At 41.6% G+C, this 22,605-nt stretch overlaps 1 protein-coding gene across 1 annotated transcript in view; it reads right to left on the bottom strand.

The window, feature by feature from the left end:
* Nucleotides 1-22,012, bottom strand: part of ankrd6b (ankyrin repeat domain 6b) — a gene marked incomplete at its 3' end in the record, with an annotated part of 122,185 nt that extends 100,173 nt beyond the window's left edge. The window contains exon 1 of the mRNA XM_083933740.1: nucleotides 21,976-22,012. The remainder of the gene's footprint in view (nucleotides 1-21,975) is intronic.
* Nucleotides 22,013-22,605: the final 593 nt, after the last annotated feature.

The following is a 22,605-nucleotide window of genomic DNA, read 5'->3' as shown; positions in this document are numbered from 1 at the left end:
AGTCAGCAAAGATGTCCTCTGTGAAGTGCCTCAAGAAGGCTGTCTGGGTCTTCTTTTATTTTCTATCTTTACCAATGACCTGCCCTATGTTCTGGAACAGAGTAGTAGAAGTAGTAATTTATGCTGATGACTCAGCTATGTTCTGTGCTGCGTTAACATGCAAGCAACTGACTGAGGTATCAAGCCAAAAATTACAAACCGTCTCTGATTAGGTAGAGGACAACAAACTAGTTTTGAATATCACTAAGACTAAGTGCATGGTTATTGGTACCAGGAGAAGGTTTGCCGGAGACTCCTGTTTAAATCTATCTATGGGTGATATCCCGATAGAGCAAGTAAGGAAAATGAAACTACTTGGAATCATAATAGATGATCAATTGTCATGGTCTGACCATATTGATTCTATTTCTGTAGAAATGGGACAGGGTATTGCTTTGACAAGAAAATGTTCTTACTGTGCGACACCCTCAGTCAGGATTCAGGTGATTAAGGCTCTAGTTCTCTCTCACTTATGGTACTGTTTAGTTGTGAGGTCCAGTGCTGCAAAAATACTTATTAAAAAAACTCCAGCTTGCTTAAAATAGAGCTGCTAGATTGGCTCTTCAATGGTCTTTTAGAACTGTCATGAAGATGCACAATAGTCTCACATGGTTGACCGCTGAGGCTAAAGTTACGTCCAATCTTGAAATGTTCATCCGTAATGCTGGTGTTGATCGGAAACCTGAATTTTTTTCAGAACAGCTTGTTCAGACCGGCTCAAGGCACATGACCAGACTGGTCAGGAAAGACTGTTTTGACCTCCCACAGCCCAAGACAAATCCACTGAATAAAGCGGTCATTTACAGAGCGGTCAGTCAGTGGACTCATTACTTTTTAACAGTTACGCATGGGGTCATGCAGCAAAGAGTGCGGTCACAGGTCTACTGCCATCTTCTGGTGAAAAATAAAATAGCTTTTGTCAGTGCTGGGGGGCCGCATATTCTTTATTATCTGACAGAGGCTGGTGGCCGGTGGAAATTTGAACACGGGCCGCAATTGGCCCCCAGGCTTACATTTTTTTGAAATATGATATTAGACCATTAGAATCAGGGAAAATGAGCAGTGGTGCTACATCAAACAGTAACGACCAGATAGATGGAGTTTGCCATCTGACAAATATCCTTGAAACATTCCCAAGACCACACAAAGTGGAATGCCACAGAATGCATAACAAACCTCACTATCGGGGGTCAATTCACTAGAGCTGCAAGGGTGCTAATGCGCTGTGAATGGCTCCCTCCAGGATTAATGGAGGTGTAGGGGGTGAGGGTTGGGGTTTTTTCAACAACTACATTCCAGTTGATTCTCCAAAAGATCCTGTTCAGTCCTACGCACACAAAACAGGCCTGGCAGTCACTGTGAGGCTCCTTACATGCAGCTAGACTCCTCACATGCAGCTAGGCAACGGGGCTTTGTGAAAACTTTTTGAAATCAGGACTCTGTTCAAGAATGAAATGCCAAGCCCTTGCTCTTTACAGGGAGGAGGCCCTAGGATTTTATTAACCTGCTCGCTCCTGAAAAACAGATGCCTTCTCTTACAGACACACTGCTTCATATCTGTGTTGTTTCATCCTTGGAAAAAGGGGGCAATCTTTCCTATTAAATGACTACTATAACTACTAAATTATTATGATCTAAACTATAAAGAATAGGAAAATATAGTAGCAGCAGAGTTGTATGTATTTGTTTTATACTATGTGCAGTGTTTGAGTCAGGATTGCCTGGGAGAGGCCAAATGGGTACTTTTATACTACCAAATTACGCTGTTGAGTGCTACAACATATCAAAATGATAATTGATAATGAACATGATACATTTAGAGCTTACTTTTTTTATATTACACCAAAGAATTTTTGGAAATTATCTAATTTTATGGCTGGTAAATGGGGTGATGGTGAAGACAACCAACAATACAACCCTGTCTTTCACTGAGGCTTACCTGTCCCACTTAAAGATAATCTATTAATATTTACTTCAAATTCCTTTGTAGTTGACTGAAGTTCATCTGTGTCTGCAAAACCAAACTGACTATGAAGACATCAGGTATGTACCATCTAAATGGATCCTATTGAATACTCTTAGTCTGCTGAGCAAACATTCAACAGACAGGATCTGCTGCTGCTCACCTCTGAATGCTCATAAATGCCACATTGGTTATGGACATACAGACTTGCTTTTTAAACACTAAAATCTTGCAATGCTCGTACCCTTTTAAAGGTCAAAACAACACAGAGTGGCATTTCCTCTATCAAACCATCTTAGGCTAAGTGTAACGTATATATATATATATATATATATAACGAAAAGTTTCATGGATAGAAATGCACACTAATTCACATTTTCTTTGGTCGTTTTTCTGAAAAATGGGTTTAAATGTGCACTATATTTGGATGGAAACTTGACTTGTACAGTATATAGTAATTCCCTGGTTGAAGCCTGAAGTGATGGTGTTATACAGAGTTTCTGACAGGGTGACCTGTCTACACCTAGGCCTGCGTGTCTTTTTATGACCCTTCCCTGGAGGGGGAGTTTGGGTCAGTCTGGGGTCAACGCCCTGGTCGCTCAAGTCTGACCTCATTGGAATGCACCCGTGTCTTTCTACACTACATGTAGTGACTTGACTACATTTATAAATGTACATTTATAAACGAACATTTCTAATGTAAAAAAAACCTTAAATGTAGACACAAATAGAAATGATCAGAACCTTTGAGACACACTGTAAAAAGTGGGTGTAACTTAAAAACAAAGAATGAGTTCCCATGCAAGAAGAGCTGAACTAAAGATATACTGACAAAAGCATTTCATCTTGCCACAAAGAAATGGCACCAAAAGATACCAAAAAAAACCTCAACCGATGTGTCTATAATTTTAAAGTAAGCTATCCATGAAGCTGATAATGTCAGTGTATTTGTACTAAACGGTCACAGTGTGTGTGTGTGGGGGGGTCATGGTACAGTGTGTGCAGAATACATGGTATGTTCATTCGATGCACATAAAGGCGCACACACACTGTCCATTCGTACCGTGTCCAAGCATGCTTCACGGCTAAAGTCTTGTTTGTGTGACCAGTGTGAGTACAACCGTACTGCTCTTATGTGGGGGCCAAAGTTCACAAGCGTGAGTTCCATCCAAAAACATTTAGCCATACTCTGCTAGCAACATGTGCTGAAATGACCACAACAGAAGTACTGTGCATGTCAGTCACATTATGGCAGGAAAACCTGTCTGCAGGTTCTCAGTCAGCTACAAAAGCGATGGAGTGAGAGCTGTGTATAAGATGAGGACAGTTGGTTGAGTGGAAACACATCCAACATGCTAACGCATATTTGATGGAATCACCCAGATATGCTGATCACATGAAAGACAAATGTCTGAGTGCTGTGAATGTTTGAAAACAGCCAAGGTGGAACTAATTGAAACACTCTACCTTATGGATAATCTATTCTGTCCTCACTCTTGCATACTTGGACAAGGCTGGACAGATGGTGTACAAAAACTCAACCAAACTGTATTCAGGTTTATGTTTTTTTTTTACTGATGCAGTTTCTGTAAAACTGAACAATCTGCAAGTAAAATACAGTGGAGCTCAAAGATCAGGATGGTCTCACAAGGCTCGGCAACAAGGGCAGGGGCTGAGCACAAAGTCATACCCGTATGTTTTTATTATTTTGTGTATTTTGGCATTTTCAATTTCACAGCATTAGAGCTGCTTCTCAGTTTTATAGCCTTTTTTTTACCTTTTGCCTTTTGGTAAAGTGTTAGTAAAATGTAATACAGAAGGATGTGAAATGTTTATTATTTTTATAATGAAAATAGTTTGACAAAGTTGTCAGTAGGCAAAATGTTACCTCAGTCCCATACAGGAGAATACTGTCTGTCTTTGACACGTGCACTACTGTCTGTAAAAAGAAAAATGAAAAGAAACATATCCTTATGTACTTGGTTCTCATCTCATCTCATCTCATCTCCTCTTCAACCGCTTATCCGGGGTCGGGTCGTGGGGGCAGCAGCTTTAGCAGGGGACCCCAAACTTCCCTTTCCCGGGCCACATTAGCCAGCTCTAACTGGGGGATCCCGAGGCGTTCCCAAGCCAGTGTGGAGATATAATCTCTCCACCTAGTTGCTGTACCAAACTCTCACTCAGCTTTGACTCCTAAACTGAACCGAGCTGGGACTTTTGTGTACCTTTACACCCCTATAATCCAGTGATGGCCATGAGGCTGTAATTTGTATGAACTCGTTTTGGGTGTCATGACTTGTAAAAGAAGCTGATTTCCGCTGCATCATACAAAATGACGAATCTCTCTTGGCAAGGAAGCTGCACATTTGCAAAAAGTTCCCACGGTTGCTTGAGCCCTCATTCTCATCATGTCCTCTATAAGCAAGCCCTTGCTTTCCCAGAAACAAGACGATTTCAGCAATGGAGGAGGCATATGCCCGGTTTTCTTGTGAGCAGTGCTTATCCGCTTTGTCTGGACTGTTGACAGCTCTGCCACTTTTCCATAGTTTGCTCGTGTTGAGCATATTCCAAGTGCTTCACCATATTTTTCTTGATACTTCTCCAGTCCATCTCATATAGCTATTCATTTTATTTCTATTCAGTCTTTATTTAAATATTTGACTGATAGTGAATATGATTATTTAGCAATCTATTTTATTTTTATTTATTCTTTATTTTCTTAGTGTTCATTTCTAGAATTGGTTGACAATGTAATACATTTTATGTAAGGTATATCACAAATAATAATGTTAAAGGTTGAATATGTAGAATGACCGGAACACCACCATCTAGAATCTTATGATCGTAGTCTCAACAACAGTTGGGTTGCCATGTTCATTACCGAGTTTGACAAGCGAGCAGCTTGTGCCATGTCAAGTGATGAGTCATACAGGGTAACGTCTAATTTGGACTAATCATTTAATTTCACAAAAGGTATTTAATGTTAGCTAGTAGGTCTGTAGCGATACACTAATCTCACAATACAATACACGATATTCAGCTCACGATATGAAATATATCATGATATTCAGCCAACGATATGATTCGATTTGATATGACGCCCTTACATCATTTTCTGAAAGATTTTAAAAGGGACAGTGTGATTTTGGTGACTTCTTCTGAGTGTTCCATTGACTGGGATTGATTTAATAAAAACTGAAATTATGTGATTAATCAATTACACAATACAGTATATGGCTCTAACTGGACAGCAGAGATGGTAACAAGTCACTTTTTGTAGGTTCAAGTCAAGTCTCAAGTCTCTGAGGGGAAGTATATAATAAAATAGCGTTGGAGTGTAATAATTACACATGGTCCCAACTAATGGCAGTTTATAATCTACTGTAAATAAAAAAAAAAGTCTGCTGCTCCCTTTACCTGAACTAATCACAGACACCACTGAAACTCCAGGTCCTGCTCTCATTGGAGGATTTTAAGACATTTGATATTAAGGTGGAGGCAGACACATGTTGCTGTAGATATTCTGACTTATATATTCATGATTATGCTCGATTTTAATGTATATTTGCTTTTTTTTACTTGTTATTTGATACATTTTATTGTATTATAGTCATGTATTTTGTATTGGCTGCTCATTATGTTTGTCAGAAATGCTGTCAGTCGTGCTGCTGTCTGTCTTAGGACACTCTGAAAAAAGAGATGTTTAATGTCAGTGAGCTTTTCCTGTTAAATAAATAAAAATCCTCCAGCCTCTCAAACGCAGTGCAATGGTTAAAGCTAATAACACAGAAACATTAACGATATGTGGTCAACAATAAACCTGTAACATAAACTTGCCTTTAGCTGACATTAATATTTAACGTATTTCTCCTGGTAAAACGGCATTAGCCAGCAGATGGAGGCAGCACCGGCAAGAAAACTCTTTTCAAAAATACGTAATTTAATGAACGCCAATCTAAAAATGAATCTCTCACAAAGCTAACATTAGTAACAAGCTAACGTTGATAGTTTATGCAGCTCAGCTTAACACAGACGTTGCATTCTGTGATTCTTTTTCCCCCAATTTTGCCAAACAATATGACAAACGGTAATGAAACAGCAGCAGCAGACCGAGGTGAAGTTAGTTTGAAGTTGGATATTTGGATAGACTGGGACCGGAGTGGGTCTGTTGAATATCCAACTTAAAACTAACTTCGCCCTAGAAACAGCAGGTGATGTCATCTGCAGTTTGGCCGCTCACACATCTCTGTGGGAGAGAATGACTTTCTGATCCTGATGTTAATGCTCCAAAAAGTACATAGATAAAAAGATTGTGCATGAGTCTCAAATCTTGAGTCCCCATCTCTGCTGGACAGACAGTTAGAAATGCAAACAAAGTACTGCGCAGATTGTATTTTCTTACAGCGGGGAAAAAGCAAAAGGGGTTTCGTTTGTAATTTCTATACAATGTAAAACAACAAAGTTGCACTAATTCATCTAACGTATGGGGGAAAAATGTCATGATGGTCTAATGTTTTGAGATGCACCTGTATGTGATTGCTGCTGAGAGCCTGTTAATATTCTCATTTGTCCAGGTCATCGTTATCTCCAAAGCAATTTCAGTCAAAAGCAACTGGACTTGGTTATTTGTCTAGGAAGACCTTTCACCTCTCATCCAAGAGGCTTCATCAGTTCACGTATGCATCTGACCAGGCTGAGACTGGTCCAACTAACTGGTGTGGAGATCCAGGTATTTAACCTCTCACAAGGCCGATGATGTCACTGGAACCCTTTGTGCTCCAAGTGCCAATGACAACCGTTGGAGTCACAGGAGGCAATTTGTGAACAGTTGTTCTGGCCAAAGTAAGAGAGTGGCTCACACAGGACAACTCCGTACACAACCGAACAAATCTCAAACCAGACCCAATTGCCAACTGCTGGATTTGTGCCTGAACACCACATATTTCCAGTTTAATGGCACTTTTTACAGACAAAAACACAGCTGCGCCATGGGTTCACCAGTATCCCTTATTGTGGCATCTCTATACATAGGAGGTAGAGGACAAGGCTTTGAACTCCTTCAAAGGAATAACACCGAGCCACTGGTTCACATATGAGGACGTCACATGGGTTAAAATCAAATCCAAAGACGTGCAAACTTTTACCGCACATACAAACCCATAGGACAGCAACATCAAGTTAACCAGATAAGAAGTCAAGGAGTTTGCCATTTGTGAACAGTTGTTCTTTGAGGTTAGATTGTTGAATCTCCTGAAGGGATGCAAGGGCTGCATTCTAAATTGGTGATAAGTAGTGTCTTATCCTCTTTCAAACCATCTGTCCTCTCTTTCCAGGATGTGGACATTATTGTCCTCAAAGGAGTGGGCTTCTCCTTGAGATGTAAGTGGACAGCAGAGTCCAGGCCTGAGGAGTTAGCTCTCCTGTGTTGGGCCATGCGTTTATGCAGTGGTTGTTTTGTTTCTCCAATGTAGAGATCTTTTCATTTCCTTGTTGCATTGGACACTATAAACCAGATTACTTCTGTGGGTGTGTGATGTTCTGTCCTTGGGATGTACTAGTCTCTGTCTGAATGTGTTAGTGGGTTTGAAATACACAGGGATGCAGTGTTTGTTGAAGATCCTCCTGAGTTTTTCAACCACTTTGGTTTTCTTTCTGGAAACAGCTGCCGTTTTCACAAAGGTCCAGGTGGGGTAACCACAAGCTGTGAGGGTGCCTCTGAGGTGCTTGCTTTGTACCCTTTGGGCCTGTGAGCTGGTGGGTACGTTATCAGCTCTGTGTTGCAGAGTTCTGACAATTCCAAGCTTGTGTTCCTGGGGGTGGTGGGAGTCAAACAGTAGATATTGATCTGTGTGAGTGGGTTTTCTGTATACCCCAATGTGGAGGCTCCTGTCATTCTCAATATGGACGTCACAGTCTAAGAAAGGCAAACTGTTGTCCTTGACTTCTTCTCTGGTGAACTTCATGTTTCGGTCCGCTGAGTTTATATGTTCGGTAAAGGTTTGCACCTCTTTGGATTTGATTTTAACCCATGTGTCGTCCACATATCTGAACCAATGGCTCATGTTATGTTATTCCTCTGAGGAGTTCCAAGCCTTGTCCTCTACCTCCTCCATGTATAGATTTGCCACAATAGGGGGTACTGGTGAACCGATGGCACAGTCATGTTTTTGTCTGTAAAAAGTGCCATTAAACTGGAAATATGTGGTGTTCAGGCACAAATCCAGAAGTTGGCTTATGTGGTCTGGTTTGGGATTTGTTCGGTTGTGTAAGGAGTTGTCCTGTGTGAGCCGCTCTCCTACTGTGGCCAAAACAACTGTTCACAAATGGCCTACTGTAAATCCAACGACTGTTGTTGTAACCCAGTAGAGCACTAACAAAGTCGAAACCAACTTCCCACTAACGACTGTCACTACAACGGCAGTTGTTGGCATTTGGAGCACGAAGGGTTCCAGTGACATCATCGGCCCTGTGAGAGGTTAAATTGGATCTCCACACCAGATAGTTGGACCAGTCCCAGCCTGGTCAGATACGTACATGAACTAAGAAGCCTCTTGGATGAGAGGTGAAACGTCTTAATAGACATATAACCAAGTCAAGTTGCTTTTGACTGAAATTGCTTTAGGGTTAAATACTAAGGCTTTGAATTAAAAAAATGTATATGTTTTATGCATTGTATGAACTTGAACTGCATTAGACTTCAGTGTTATTGTTGTTATAGAAAAATTATGTTAATAAATGCTGTATTTAACAGCAAGATGACAGTATTCATCTTGTCTTGAGTTATCTCTCTATTTAATCTTCTACATCCCTGCACCACTTTTTATTTCATGGAATAGAAGCTACCCTTTAAATAGGGTGTTTTTTCTTAATATACTATATATACAAATTTGTGACTGGTGAGAATGCTGAGGGGCTAGTTACTTTTGAAAACCAAAATGCTTTGAGGTATATCCATTCACCCGCACTTTGGACACAGGCCCTGAATATAACACACTGAACCAATTGATGAAATCTGGATGAAAACCCATTTTTTCCAATGTGTGTTGTAAGTACTGCCAATCCACCCTATCAAATGCTTTCTCAGAATTTAGGCTGAGAAGCACTGAGGGTTCCGTTTTTTGTTTCGCCACTGAGATCAAGTTTAGGATTCTCCTGATGTGATTTATCCCATGTCGACCCAGTATAAACGCGGTTTGATCTGGTTAAATGAATGTATGTATACACTTCTGAATTTGTTTTGCCAATATTGTGGTTAAAATTTTCACATCAAAGCAGAGCAGACTGATTGGTCTGTCAGAGGAACAGTTTGTAGGATCTTTACCTTCTCGGGGGATTATGGAAATTATCGCTTCGGACCAAGATTTTGGGGGGTCATTCTTTGTAACGGCAAAATTAAATATGCTTTGTAAAAGGGGCGTAACCTAATTTTGAAAATGCTTATAAAAGTCACCTGGGTATGCATCTACTCCCAGTGCCTTATTGTTCTTTAAGTTTTTTACGGTGTCCTCAATTTCCTTTTTTGTAATTGGATGCCTCATTGCCTTGGAATCATTCTCAGTTAATTTGGGTAACTTAATCTTTCCTAATAAGCTTTTAACCCTCTCTGCTTAATTGCCTGTCTCCACTGAGACATAAAGTTGCTAATAATAAACAGAAAAGGCTGGCCCCATTTCCTGATCCATAATATTTTTGGTTGGCAAAATGTAACGCAAACTCAGCCTTATGTGTCAGTAACTCATTTAATGTTTGCCTATGCTGGGTATGAGATTTCAAAATATAACACACACAAAAAATCTATTCTGGAGTAGCCTTTGTGGACCTTTGAAAAGAAAAGTGGCGCCATATATCTACCAGCCCCTTTTCCTCAATCATATTGTAATTTGGTTTTCTGTGGTTTAGGTCCCTGTTCGAATGGGTGTTTATCTAATTTTTGGTTCAACACATAATTAAAATCCCATCCCACTATGATAAATCTTTCGGAGCGCTGTAATTTCTTTAAAGGAGCTGGGGTCGTCTTCATTTGGTGTGTAAATGTTTAAAAAGGATATCCAAACACCTCTGGTTGTACCCACGACCAAAACGCAGCGCCCTTTTGGTTTACATACGCGTTCTCTGAGGTAAAATGGAGTGATCTATGACACAGAATTGCCACCACTCTTTTTTTACCCTTTTCACATGAGGCGCTGAAAGCCAGCCCCACCCACTCCCTTCTACGTTTCTTGTGTTCTATATCATTAAGGTGGGTCTCTTAAAGTAATGCAATTGAACTTTTCAACTGTTTCATAATTTTCTTTCTCTTTATGGAATGATTAACTATTTACATTGTAACTAACTACCGTAAACCTGTCCATATTTTGTAACTTGTAATACTTTCATATAAACATGTTTTAATACTGTGATAGAATCTTTTTTCTTTAAAGTGTACCTTAATCGCCGCGATCAAAGCCGAATCATAAGCAAAAGCTACCTTGACTTCCAATCCTCCAGTGGTTTGCCCCTGAGATGAAATGAACAGTTTTAACTTTATACTCAAGGGCTCTCCACTCCCAATCTTCACTAGGCAGAGAAAAAGATCTCTCTGTGTGTATCCCACAAAGTGCAATAGCAACGGTCCACCAGGTTATCCCTGGGGTATCCTCACGTCGCCTCGATGGCTGAGTACTCCTCATACTCAAAAGTAGTCTTACCTCCGCCACCCCCCTCCTGTATGCTCACCTTGTTTTCTCCTAATGATAATGTAGCCTGAATCAATTATTTCGGATCAGAAATTTACGATAAACGATGATCCCGTTCCATCTCGTTTGACATCTCCATTTTTACCCTTTCCTGGTCCAGTCTTGTGGTGCCAGACCTAGTTCCCAGCAGGAATGTCTGTCTCTCTTTTTATTCTTCATCACAAGTCCAGCCTCAATGTCTCTTATATTTTTTATATTTTACATCCCACGTTCAGTCTCAGTGTATCTTTTTTTTTTTTTAATATTCAACACAGGACCAGTCTCATAATGTCTCTTTGTTCATCACCAGTCTGGTGTCTTTTGTCATTACTCATCACAGGTTTGGTCTAATAGTAGTTTCCTCTTTACTCATGACCCGCGACTCTGGCCTCCCTGTTGTCACCCTGAATGATCGCTCTAATCTCCGCTGGTTTCAGCTGTTGGTTCTTCCTCCGATTCTGTTGTATAGTCCATCCCTCTCGTATCAGCTCCCTTCCCATACCAAGTTCCTTCAATGTTGAGTGTGCCTCCACAAGTGAAGGGAACCGTTATGCCACCATCCAGGAAGAGTCTTAGCTGGGCTGGGTATGGTGACTGAGCCCTGATGTTCTTTTCTTTTAACTTTTTAATTACCTCTCAGACTTTCTTCCTTTTCCTCTGCATGTCAGGCGAGTAGTCATGGTCAAAATAGATCGTATGCTCCTGTATCTGAATGTTTCTTTTCATCCAAGCCTGCAGCAGTACTTTTTGTTTCACATTTAAGTCCAGAAACCAGCTGCAGCTTTGGGCTTTGGACCTAACGCTCTGTGCGCTATCTCGAACTGCTTTGTGAAACTCTAACAAAGTGCTCAGAAAGCCTTTTTGGAAAGACATCATGTCATCCTTCTCCACGCCTTCTGGAACTCCGTACAGCCTGACGTTGTTGCGGTGGAGTCTGTTTTCCACGTCATCGCACTTGGCACGGATGTCACTAACGATGGATGTCCACACCAGTTAGTTGGACCAGTCCCAGCCTGGTTAGTTGCCTACATTATCTGATGAAGCTTCTTGGATGAGAGGTGAAACGTCTTACTAGACAAATAAGTCCAGTTGCTTTTGACTGAAATTGCTTTGGAGGTAACATATTTGTTAAAGAATGCAGTCTTCTGAGCACCTTCGCAGAGCCATGTCAGAGCACAATCCACATAGAAAGGCTCTATTTTCATTCCAGCTCAAAAATTAATTATATCGGCCCCCATGTTGTGAATCTTTCCATTTTAAACCAGTATCAGTATCGGTCTCAAACATCCCATATCAATCGGGCCATAGCTATTTACTGCAACAGCAAATTCCTGTATTCCAGTAAAAGTATAACAACTGTCTTTTAACATTACTACACAATATATAATATGAGGACTGACACAGCAACAGAATCATTCCTTGGTGAGATGGTCTGCCAGCTAAATTAAATTACCACAACACTGAATTACACCTTTCAAAACAGCTTTTAGCTGATGAGCAATGTTGAGTCAATCACACACGAGTTATTTTCTTTATTCTTATAATGCAGCACTGAAGTCAGTGTCACTGGGTAGTTGTTAACACTGTCACCATGACTGATGTGATTGAGAACCTTGGGAAGCAGTTGTTATCCAAAGTATGCCAGGAATGTGCTAGTGCCTGCCTGTCACCATATCCAACAGCAGCTCATTCAAATCCTCAACCAAAAAAACTTTCATTAAAGATTTAGGGGGTGTGATGATTTCACATTTAACCAACAAGGAAGTTATGTGACCCATTCACTGACCCCAAAAATACCCTAAAAAGTGCAGTGTTTCAGTGGAGTTAAACAGCAATAAAAAAAAGTCTGTGCTAAAAGACAATAACAACAACTGGTTGGTGACTATTTGGGACTATTATACAGAAGTACTATTCATGGCACCGAAAAATGCTCAAATCAGGCTTTCAGACTTGTAGCTACTTCCCCTACCAGAAACAAGCCTGAGCTTCTCACAATTACATCAAGTGCTTTTCACTAATCACGAAAGATGATGTGCTGTTCATACTTCAAATACTAGCTTTGAAACTGTTGGATGCTTATAGAAATGTAAAAACTTCCCTTGAGGTCATTACATGCTCTCAGGCACTCAGCAACAAAAAGTTTAAAGAGGTCACAGCCTACAGAACCAGCTTGATACAAATCTAACATACACTGAACACAAACATGAAAAACTAAATCTGTATTACCTTTGTGTAATGAAGCAGGACATGAATGCACTAAAATTAACTTCAGTGTTGTGAGCTACAAGCACTGCCTGCAGTACATTCTCTATTATGTGGGTCATCTCTACCCACTGTTCATGAGCTCTCACAGCCCCATAGTCAGGGGCGGAGTGGGACACAAAAATCCACTGGGACAATTCTGACTGCACCGGCTCACAAGGGGCCCAACCCATTCTCTCCACCAGGACAGGGGGGTGTCTGTGTGTGTGTGTGTGTGTGTGTGTGTGTGTGTGTGTGTGTGTGTGTGTGTGCAAAACTTGCGGTGCAGACCGTGACATGACGACACCACCCCACTGAGGAGGAACTATGAAGAACTCAGCTCAAATGTTTTGCTAATTCTCAACAATGTCAAAGCTTGAGCTAACCGTTTTCCTGTCAACTCACCTGCATCACAAGTTGACGCCTGGTTGTTTTAGAATAAATCCGTGATTTTTGACCATTTTGATGCACTCTCCTCCAGCATCTGCTTCTTCTTCATTCTGGCCTTTTCAGCCCCTCCTTTCTCCTTTCTCTTCGTGCCCTCCATCAGGTGTAACTGAGCAAATCAAACACGCAAATCCGATTCCTTTTCCACTGTTAGAAAATCCACTACTCCAACCTTGCCTGCTTTCTCTCTGTGTGACAGCCGTTCATTCATCCCCGTTCGTTCATTGCATAAACATGGAGCGATCATTGGAGCGATACGCAGTTCCCATTTCCCATGAGGCTTTGCGCCGACCATTCTACATTAATTTATGAACAAAAAAACAACTTCAATCGTTGGCCATTTTATATTTGTGGTCATGAAAGTTATGCAACGTCTGAATCAAAATAATTAGATCAAGATAGGAGGCTATACAAAAATCAGTAGGCTGGATTAATGAGAGTGTGACACTGTAGCAACCATGAGTGAGATGTAGAGACACAACAAGTGTCATATACATGTACCTGGAAAGTTTTGGCAGTGCATCACTTGTTCTTTATAAACTGTAAGCTGACATTGTGCAGCTATTGCATATCTCTATCACTTCAAATATGTAATTTACAACAGAATCACCTTAATATGTCGATAAGCAGAACCAAACAAAAACTTCTCCCCATACTGTTTATGCAGCCTCCTACTGCAAATTCAGTAATAACTAATGCTATGGAGTGTGTATTACTGTGTGTAGGACTGTCACAGAAGAATCTCCAATCAAAGCATATGCTAGAGCCATGCTACATTTTCCCTTCACATGTTTGTATTCATCAGTACTTGTTGTCTTAATGGCCTCTTAGAAATTATCAGTGTTTTAATTATTTTTCTTACCATATTTTTAACACAATAATAATAATAATATAAATATACAACACCAATAAGTAATTTCCCTACACACACACAAAACCTACAAATACAACTCGCAATAAAATAAAAAAACTTTAATTTTTAAAACCACCAAAAGTCAGAAAACTAAGTTCCTCTCCTGTGGAACCAACTCCCAAGTGTTGTTCGGGAGGCAGACACCGTCCCCATATTTAAGAGTAAACGAGCCTTTAATTATGTTGCTATAGACCCAGTCAGCCGAGGGATAATACTGTTCCTGATACTCTGAGCTTCTATCCTATCTGTCTGTATCATTCATGTCTCATCAATGCATGTTACTAATTCAAATTCTTCCCCGGAGTTGTTTGTGCTTCGTCGTCTCGCAGGTCTCTGCTGATCGTGGTGGTGCCTGCTGCCGTGGTCCTGCATGATGCTTCCTGCTGCTATTACTCATATATACTATCATTAGTTTTATAAATTATAAAATTTGTAGCCATAAAAACATCATCAGTAATATATCATTGTATCACAGCTGTTCTTACCACTACCCATCATTGATCATATTTACCACCATAATTATTGTTCATCATATTCTATCACCTTAGCTGTACTTGTTTCTACTATTCTACTAATGTATCTTAACTGCAATAACATATACCGTATTTTTCGGATTATATGTTGCAGTTTTTTTCATAGTTTGGCCGCAGGTTCGACTCTGGAGCGACTTATGTGTGAAATTATTAACACATTCCCGTAAAATATCAAATAATAGCCTGGGCTATTATTTATCTCAGTCACGTAAGAGACTAGGAGTATATCAGCAATCGTCACACACACACTTCAACCAATGAAAATTCGGCGGGGGCGGGTCATGGCAGAAGTGCATTGTGAAAAGAAAGATGCTACCCGCTACTTGGAGTTGGCGGAGTTGTGCAGAAGTGACACCGAGGAAGAAGAGTTCATTGGATTTAGTGATTAGGAGTGACAGATTGTTTGGTAAACGTATAGTATGTTCTATATCTTATAGTTATTTGAATGACTCTTACCATAATGTTACGTTAACATACCAGGCACGTTCTCAGTTCGTTGTTTATGCATCATATAACGTACACTTATTCAGCCTGTTGTTCTCTATTCTATTTTTATTTTAAATTACTTTTTGAGATGAAATGTCTATTCTTGGTGTTGGATTTTATCAAATAAATGTCCCCAAAAAATGCGACTTATACTCTAGTGCGACTTATATATGTTTTTTTCCTTCTTTATTATGCATTTTCGGTTGGTGAGACTTATACTCCGGAGCGACTTTTAATCCGAAAAATACGGTAAGTCATATTCACATTACTATAGATATTATTATAGTTAGTTATTTATGTGGTTGCTTGCATCTCTGGGACTGTCCATCTGTCTGTCTCTTCTCTCTTTCTCTCTCCTTTTCTTCCTCTCCAAGCGATCAAGACAGATGCCTGTTATAGGGAAGATTTCCGTTGCCACTGTGTGCACAAGGGGGAATTGTTGGGTCTCTGTAAATTTACAGGCAATCCTTTATCCTTGCTGGATAAAGTGTGTCCGAGACTACTGAAGACCTGCTCTGCAGAACTGGGGGAACCACTTCTACTGATCTTCAACCCCATCCAGCCCCCTATACTTCAGGACAAACTGAACAGGATGGGATTGGCCCCCGATCTGGTGGACTGGGTCAGGGACTACCTCACTGACAGGCCACAGTATGTCAGACTGAAGGACACCACATCTGACACTGTGGTCAGCAGCACTGGAGCCCCTCTTCTCTACACCCTGTACACCTCAGACTTCTGCTGTGTCACATACAGATGTACGCCGTTGACACAGCCATCGTGGGATGTATCAGGGGTGACAGAGAGCAGGAGTATCGGAGTCTGGTGGGGGATTTTGCTCTCTGGTGCCACACTAACCACCTACAGCACAACACCTCCAAGACAAAGGAGCTGTTCATTGATTTTGGGAGGTCCAGACCAAGACCGCAACCAGTCCTGCTAGAGGGAACTGAGGTGGAGGCTGTGGACTCACTCATACAAATACCTTGCGCTGTGGCTGGACAATAAACTGGACTGGAAAACACACACCAGCCACCTGTACAGGAAGACACAAAGCAGATTGTACTTCCTGAGGAGGCCAGCTCTGTGGTCGGCATGAAACTGGACTCGCTGGTGACGGTGGCAGAGAGGAGGACACTGGACAAACTTCTAGACATTACGGACAATGCCAGCTACCCCCTGCACACAGTCATCAGCAACCAGAGGAGCCTGTTTAGTGGAAGGCTGCTCCTGCCCAAGTGTAGGACCAACAGCCTCAAGAACTCCTTTGTCCCTCAGACCATCATCTCCTCACTCTGGGGGGAGGAGGAAATAAAGAGGACAAAAGGGAAGGAGTGGGAGCCACTTACTGTGCAATTAATAATCTACTCATACAAACCTGGACACTTATCTTCTTCCTTTTTGTGCAATAACTTTATCCACCACTTAAGGGCAATAACTTAATCTTGCCGCTCATTTCTGTCATATACAGTCATACATATTTTATCTTATACATTTCCTCTAGATTTAACTTATCTGATTTCATTTTCCGTGAATTTTATTTGACCTGTATTCTTACATCTACCTCATACATATTTGACAGAGTTTATTGCTTACTGTTTATTCTTTTTTATGCTTTCTGTATTTATTTAGCTAAGAGTTTATTGGTTATCCTATACTGTATTTTTTTATACCTCCCTTGTGTTTTTGTAAGCTGCTGGAAACTCAATTTCCTTGCTGGAGTCATCCCAAAAAGATCAATAAAGAACAGTCTAAGTCTCTAAGGGCGCACTCACACTGTCGTTCTGTCCCGGGCCAAAACCGTTTTTTCAGCCTAGTACCTTTAAGCAGTGTGAGTGCACCCGTTCCGCGCATAACAGCCGACAGCAGGCCGCCCACGGCCCGCTTGAAAGAGGTGGGCTTTAGCGGAGCCGTTTGCACATGTACGAGCACAAGCGTGCGCACGTGTACGAGCACGAGCACGAGCTCTACGGCAGTAGCGTTATTTCCGCCTGTTCGGACATGTAAATAGAAGGACGGACCATGCGCGGACATTTAACAACAACAACAACAATGGCGGTGAAAGGTTCACGTTGATGTGATGCGGAGGTGGAGTGTTTACTGCAGATTTGGTCGGATGAAAATATTCAAAAACAGTCGACAAGACACACAAAAACTCCGAGGTCTGTGGAAAGATTTGTAAACAAAGCCACACACCAGTAACGTGCAGTGAGGGTTGGGGAGGCACTGACTCACAAGTCAGATTTACAAACAAACAGTAGGATGCCAATAGGATAGGATGAGAGAATAGGAGAGAATAGGAGCGAATAGGATGCTAAAAACCATTTTAAAACACCAGTGCCACTGTATATTGCAGTATATCTTACCTTTACTTGTACATGACTTCTTGCTGTGACTGAAAGTCCAGCTTTGAAAAATGTCTTAGTTTAGAAATCAAATCCTCCATTTTCAGGGCGAGAAATGACAACTTGTTGCTAAGCTCTACAGCGTCGCACAGCACACTTCTTGTGTTTACTTTTTGCACACAGGTTAGAGTTCACCGTGACCTGCCTGGCTATCAGGCTGCTCACTATCGCCACCCTCCTTGAGGCAGGGGTACTGCCTGCCTCAGGGCAGCATTTTCCCTGTGGATTTATGTCACATCAATAAGATGTAAATATTACACACATACGTAAAATACATTACTGAACACCATGGAAAAGAAGGCGTATGCTTTTATTACATAAAAGTGTCCTCAACCATCATATTGGAAACATACACAGAAATGGGAACAAGCACGCAGCCTTTGCACGCGCTCAATACAGTTTGTGAGCGATTGCGCAATCTGGAGGGAGGCTCGGCTGTCCGTGCCTCACCTCTCGTCTCCGATGAGACTCCTTTTATTTTAGCAGGAAACAGAAATTCTGCAATTTTTACTATAAAAATGGTCAAAATATATTAAGAACAACACTAAAATCATAGTCCAGAGAACAAATATTAATACTTGTGTTTTATTATTTCGTTTCTTTTTCCTCTCATGATGGCAGGGGAGGCACAGCCTCACCTGCCTCCCCTGACTGCACGTCACTGCCACACACACGCGATCAACGCATGTGACGTGTTACGGCGTGATGTCGTATGGACAGCAGGAAGCATTCGCCGGCCCTGGCAGTGTGACTACAAACGGGGCTGGGGCGCGGGGGGGAGAGGGAGGGGGTGGCAAGTACCCTAAAGCCCGGGTCGCGGTACGGAAGGACAGTGTGAGTACGCCCTAATAGTACCTTACAATGAGTTCACCACCCATGGGCTAGCAAATGTATTACCACAACACCACTGTAACTATTTGTCTCCCTCTCTGCTCGGCTACGTAGCCCTCCAACAGTTAAAAACTACAAAAACAACAATCTGATTAAAAATTATTAAGAGCGTGATCACACTGTCCTTTTGGCCGCGGCCAAAACCGGTTTTTCAGCTTAAGTCTAGTACCTTTAAGTAGTGTGAGCGCACACGCTCCGCGCTCAACTGGGGCCAGCTGGGCCGCCACGGCCCGCTTGAAAGAGGTGGGCTTTAGCGGAGCCGTTTGCACATGTACGAGCACGAGCGTGTGCACGTGTACGAGCACGAGCACGAGCCCTACGGCAGTAGCGTTATGTCCGCCTGTTCGGACATGTAAATAGAAGGACGGACCATGCACGGACATTTAACAACAACAACAATGGTGGTGAAAGGTTCACGTTGTGTTTACTGCAGATTTGGTCGGATGAAAATATTCAAAAACAGTCGACAAGACGCACAAAAACTCCGAGGTCTACGGAAAGATTTGTAAACAAAGCCACACACACGCGATCAATGCGTGTGACGTGTTACGGCATGATGGCGTATGGACAGCAAGAAGCATTGGCCGAGGCCCAGGTAGTGTGAGTACAAACGGGGGTGGGGCGCGGGGGGAGAGGGAGGGGGGACAAGTACCCTAAAGTCCGGGTCGTGGTCCGGGAGGACAGTGTGATCACGCCCTCAGAAACATACCTTATTGTACTAGAGGGCAATGTGGGGCAGCACAGCTTCCAAACCCTTTGTAACCAGCTGCATTAGAACTTAATGGCACACAGTGAGCAGCAGCCACACCCTACTGACGAAGTTTGTGTAGCAGGTAAAAAACCAGCCGTATCCGTTACCAATGTGTTTTGGCTGTAACAAATAAATATGACTAAAACCCCACAAAAATAAAATCCAAGTTGTGATGAATGTATCCTCTACAATGACTGCTGTCAGAGATCTAATCAAGGACTAACATTATTATGGTGTCTTTCTTTGTTTGTCTCCCACATACAGAGATATGGCATTAACCTGCTGTACATACACAGAGGCAAATCTGATTACAAAGTGATATTATCTTCTTTAAATGCAGCATTATGGCATAAATTTGATGTCAGAATGCTCCAAAGGCACTGCAAAAACTAATGCAACATTTTGAACTACATTTATTTTTCACTCACAAAGCATTCTGGGAATGAGCAGCATCTTTACTCACACTTGACAACAACTGCTTAAAATAGGCATCATCTCACCATCTGACGGACGGATCTAATCATCACCTCTCATGCAGTGTCTAGTTTCTGGAGCCTGTAAAACGCCCCCTCCCCCCTGCCCTGTGGTCCATTAGGACGCATTATATACCCATTATACACCTGGTGACCTCTGACCTGGTCAGCAATGTGGCGTGCTAATCACCACCCCGGGGACACAAGCAGACGGACAGACGGGTAAGGCTGCTCATACTCCAACTGCGTGTGAAGACGAATACATGTCGCTGTATTCAGGTTGAAAGCTTCTATTTTTAATTTACATTGCCCAGAGTTTGTATGGGTGTTAATGAAAATTAATGGATGATCTCCGTCCATGGAGGACAATTTATTCCTAAAATGGTTTGTTTGCATGAAAATCACAGATTTAGAAATTGGATACAAAAGGCTTTTACAAAACAACAGAGTGGAATGACAGAAATAAAGAATATGGATGAATCATCAGTGTAACAATCTCACATAAATTCAACAGCTTTTTGACACCAGAGAATTGCATAAGGCCGTTTATGTTGCTGTCAACATTAAAAGGGGCACTACATTGATTTTATTTACATATCATAAGTCAATCTCCTCAGTATAAGGGGTGCACCCAGCCCTTTTTCCAGTTATGGTAACATTTACTGTTTCATTATCTGTTTCCCTTGAGGCCTGATAAATATGTCAAGTTCAGATGGAAGACTTGTTAGCCTATATCAAGTAAGATCTTTTTTTTTTTTTATCCATTGAGCTTTATGTCAGAAACTTTCATAATTATTTGAATTATTGTTCACTCGCACATGGTAAATATCATTTGTTCTTTCAACGCTGGGTTGTGTTGTTAATGTGCTAACTTGTAAACTAGTGTTTTGAATCGGTGGTATAAGGTAGGGAGTTCCATCAAATACTGTAGAAACTTTTAGAACCAGAGAATGCCATTTGTGTCAATGTGTGGTTGTATGTTTTTATAATGTATAGGTGTCTGAAAACAAGAAAGTGAAAGCTTTACATTATCTCACTAGGTCAATCTCCAGTGGAGGAAGTCACCCTACAATGATAATATCCCTAGTCTAGGTGGGTATCCCAGACTCCATCGACCCTGACATCACCTGAAGACACTGAGCTTCATAAAAAAATCCCATCAAATGAATGTGCACTTCATCAACACTACTTCTAGCTCACAACCACTTCTTCTGCCTTGTGGGTGTGAGCTGATGTATTGCGCTGAGGTATTATAATTGTAACTCATTACAGACCAGCCTTAACCAATAAACTCGTATCTCGAACTATTAAATACCCCCAATTTGAACCCTTATAGAATTGAATATTCAGGTTAAGCCTTAGGCTAAGTTCCATGCTGCAGACAGGATTTCACTTAAGCCTACTTTATTTCCCATTTATTTTGGCAGGGGCTGTGGCCTAATTCATTTTGAACTGCTGAATTTGTTTTCAGACATCTCTCACATAAAAAAACACTTAACAGCACTATAATGACAACACTAATCAGACGCTATATGAGTGAGGGCATTTAATAGTGAGCAGCACAGTTAGCCTATATAGCCTACAGTAGCATTCTGAAAGGCATTTCAACTTAGATCTTAAACAAATAAAATATTAAAACTGAATATGGCTGTAAAAGCCATTACAAGGAGATTACAAGGATGTCTAACCATACAGAGGCCAGAGAGACACACAGAGTTTGAAGTCAATATATACCTTAAGTAAAATAAAGTAACTATAAAGGGTACCATTTAGTTACCAGATAGGCAAACGGGTTATCATAATATAGTAGCCGAAATTGCCGTGAATTGGAGTAACTTTAGGAAGTTAAGAAGAGGCAAATACAATGCAATACTGTCGCATAAATGTACCAGAACAGGCTAAGATAAAGCTATGAATGACATAAAAGTTACTGAGGGAGGGAGCTAACGACCTCACATTATTTGAATATCGCAGTGATATCTTCGAGTCCAAACAAAATTTAGGTCTCTATGCAGAGCTCGAGTCACAGCCAGTGAACGCAGCACAAATCATGCCGTGTAAACCGTGCCATTTTAGAGACCACACAAACAAATACACGGCATTAATAAAAATGACTAACCTCGATGAGTGTCCACTCGGGCGGAGACGGTGTGTCCAAAAGTGTCGTGAGGTCCACGCTGTTTGAAGGGAAAGAAAGTAAAAACACGAGGGATTCTGTCGTCGCTCCCGCTGCTGCTGCCTCCTCCCCGGTCTTAAGAGCGTACTCACACTGTCCTCCCGGTACTTGTCCCCCCTCCCTCTCCCACCCGCGCCCCAGCCCCGTTTGTACTCACACTGCCAGGGCCGGCCAATGCTTCTTGCTGTCCATACGCCATCACGCCTTAACAGTCACACGCATTGATCGTGTGTGTGTGGCTTTGTTTACAAATCTTTCCATAGACCTCGGAGTTTTTGTGCATCTTGTCGACTGTTTTTGAATATTTTCATCCGACCAAATCTGCAATAAACACTCCACCTCCGCATCACATCAACGTGAACCTTTCACCGCCATTGTTGTTGTTGTTAAATGTCCGCGCATGGTCCGTCCTTCTATTTACATGTCCGAACAGGCGGAAATAACGCTACTGCCGTAGAGCTCGTGCTCGTACACGTGCGCATGCTTGTGCTCGTACATGTGCAAACGGCTCCGCTAAAGCCCACCTCTTTCAAGCGGGCCGTGGACGGTCCGCTGGCCGCAGTTGAGCGCGGA

Source organism: Echiichthys vipera (assembly GCF_963691815.1).
Source record: "Echiichthys vipera genome assembly, chromosome: 19".
In the NCBI taxonomy this organism is placed as follows: domain Eukaryota; kingdom Metazoa; phylum Chordata; class Actinopteri; order Perciformes; family Trachinidae; genus Echiichthys; species Echiichthys vipera.
This window is presented reverse-complemented; position numbering and strand designations above follow the sequence as displayed.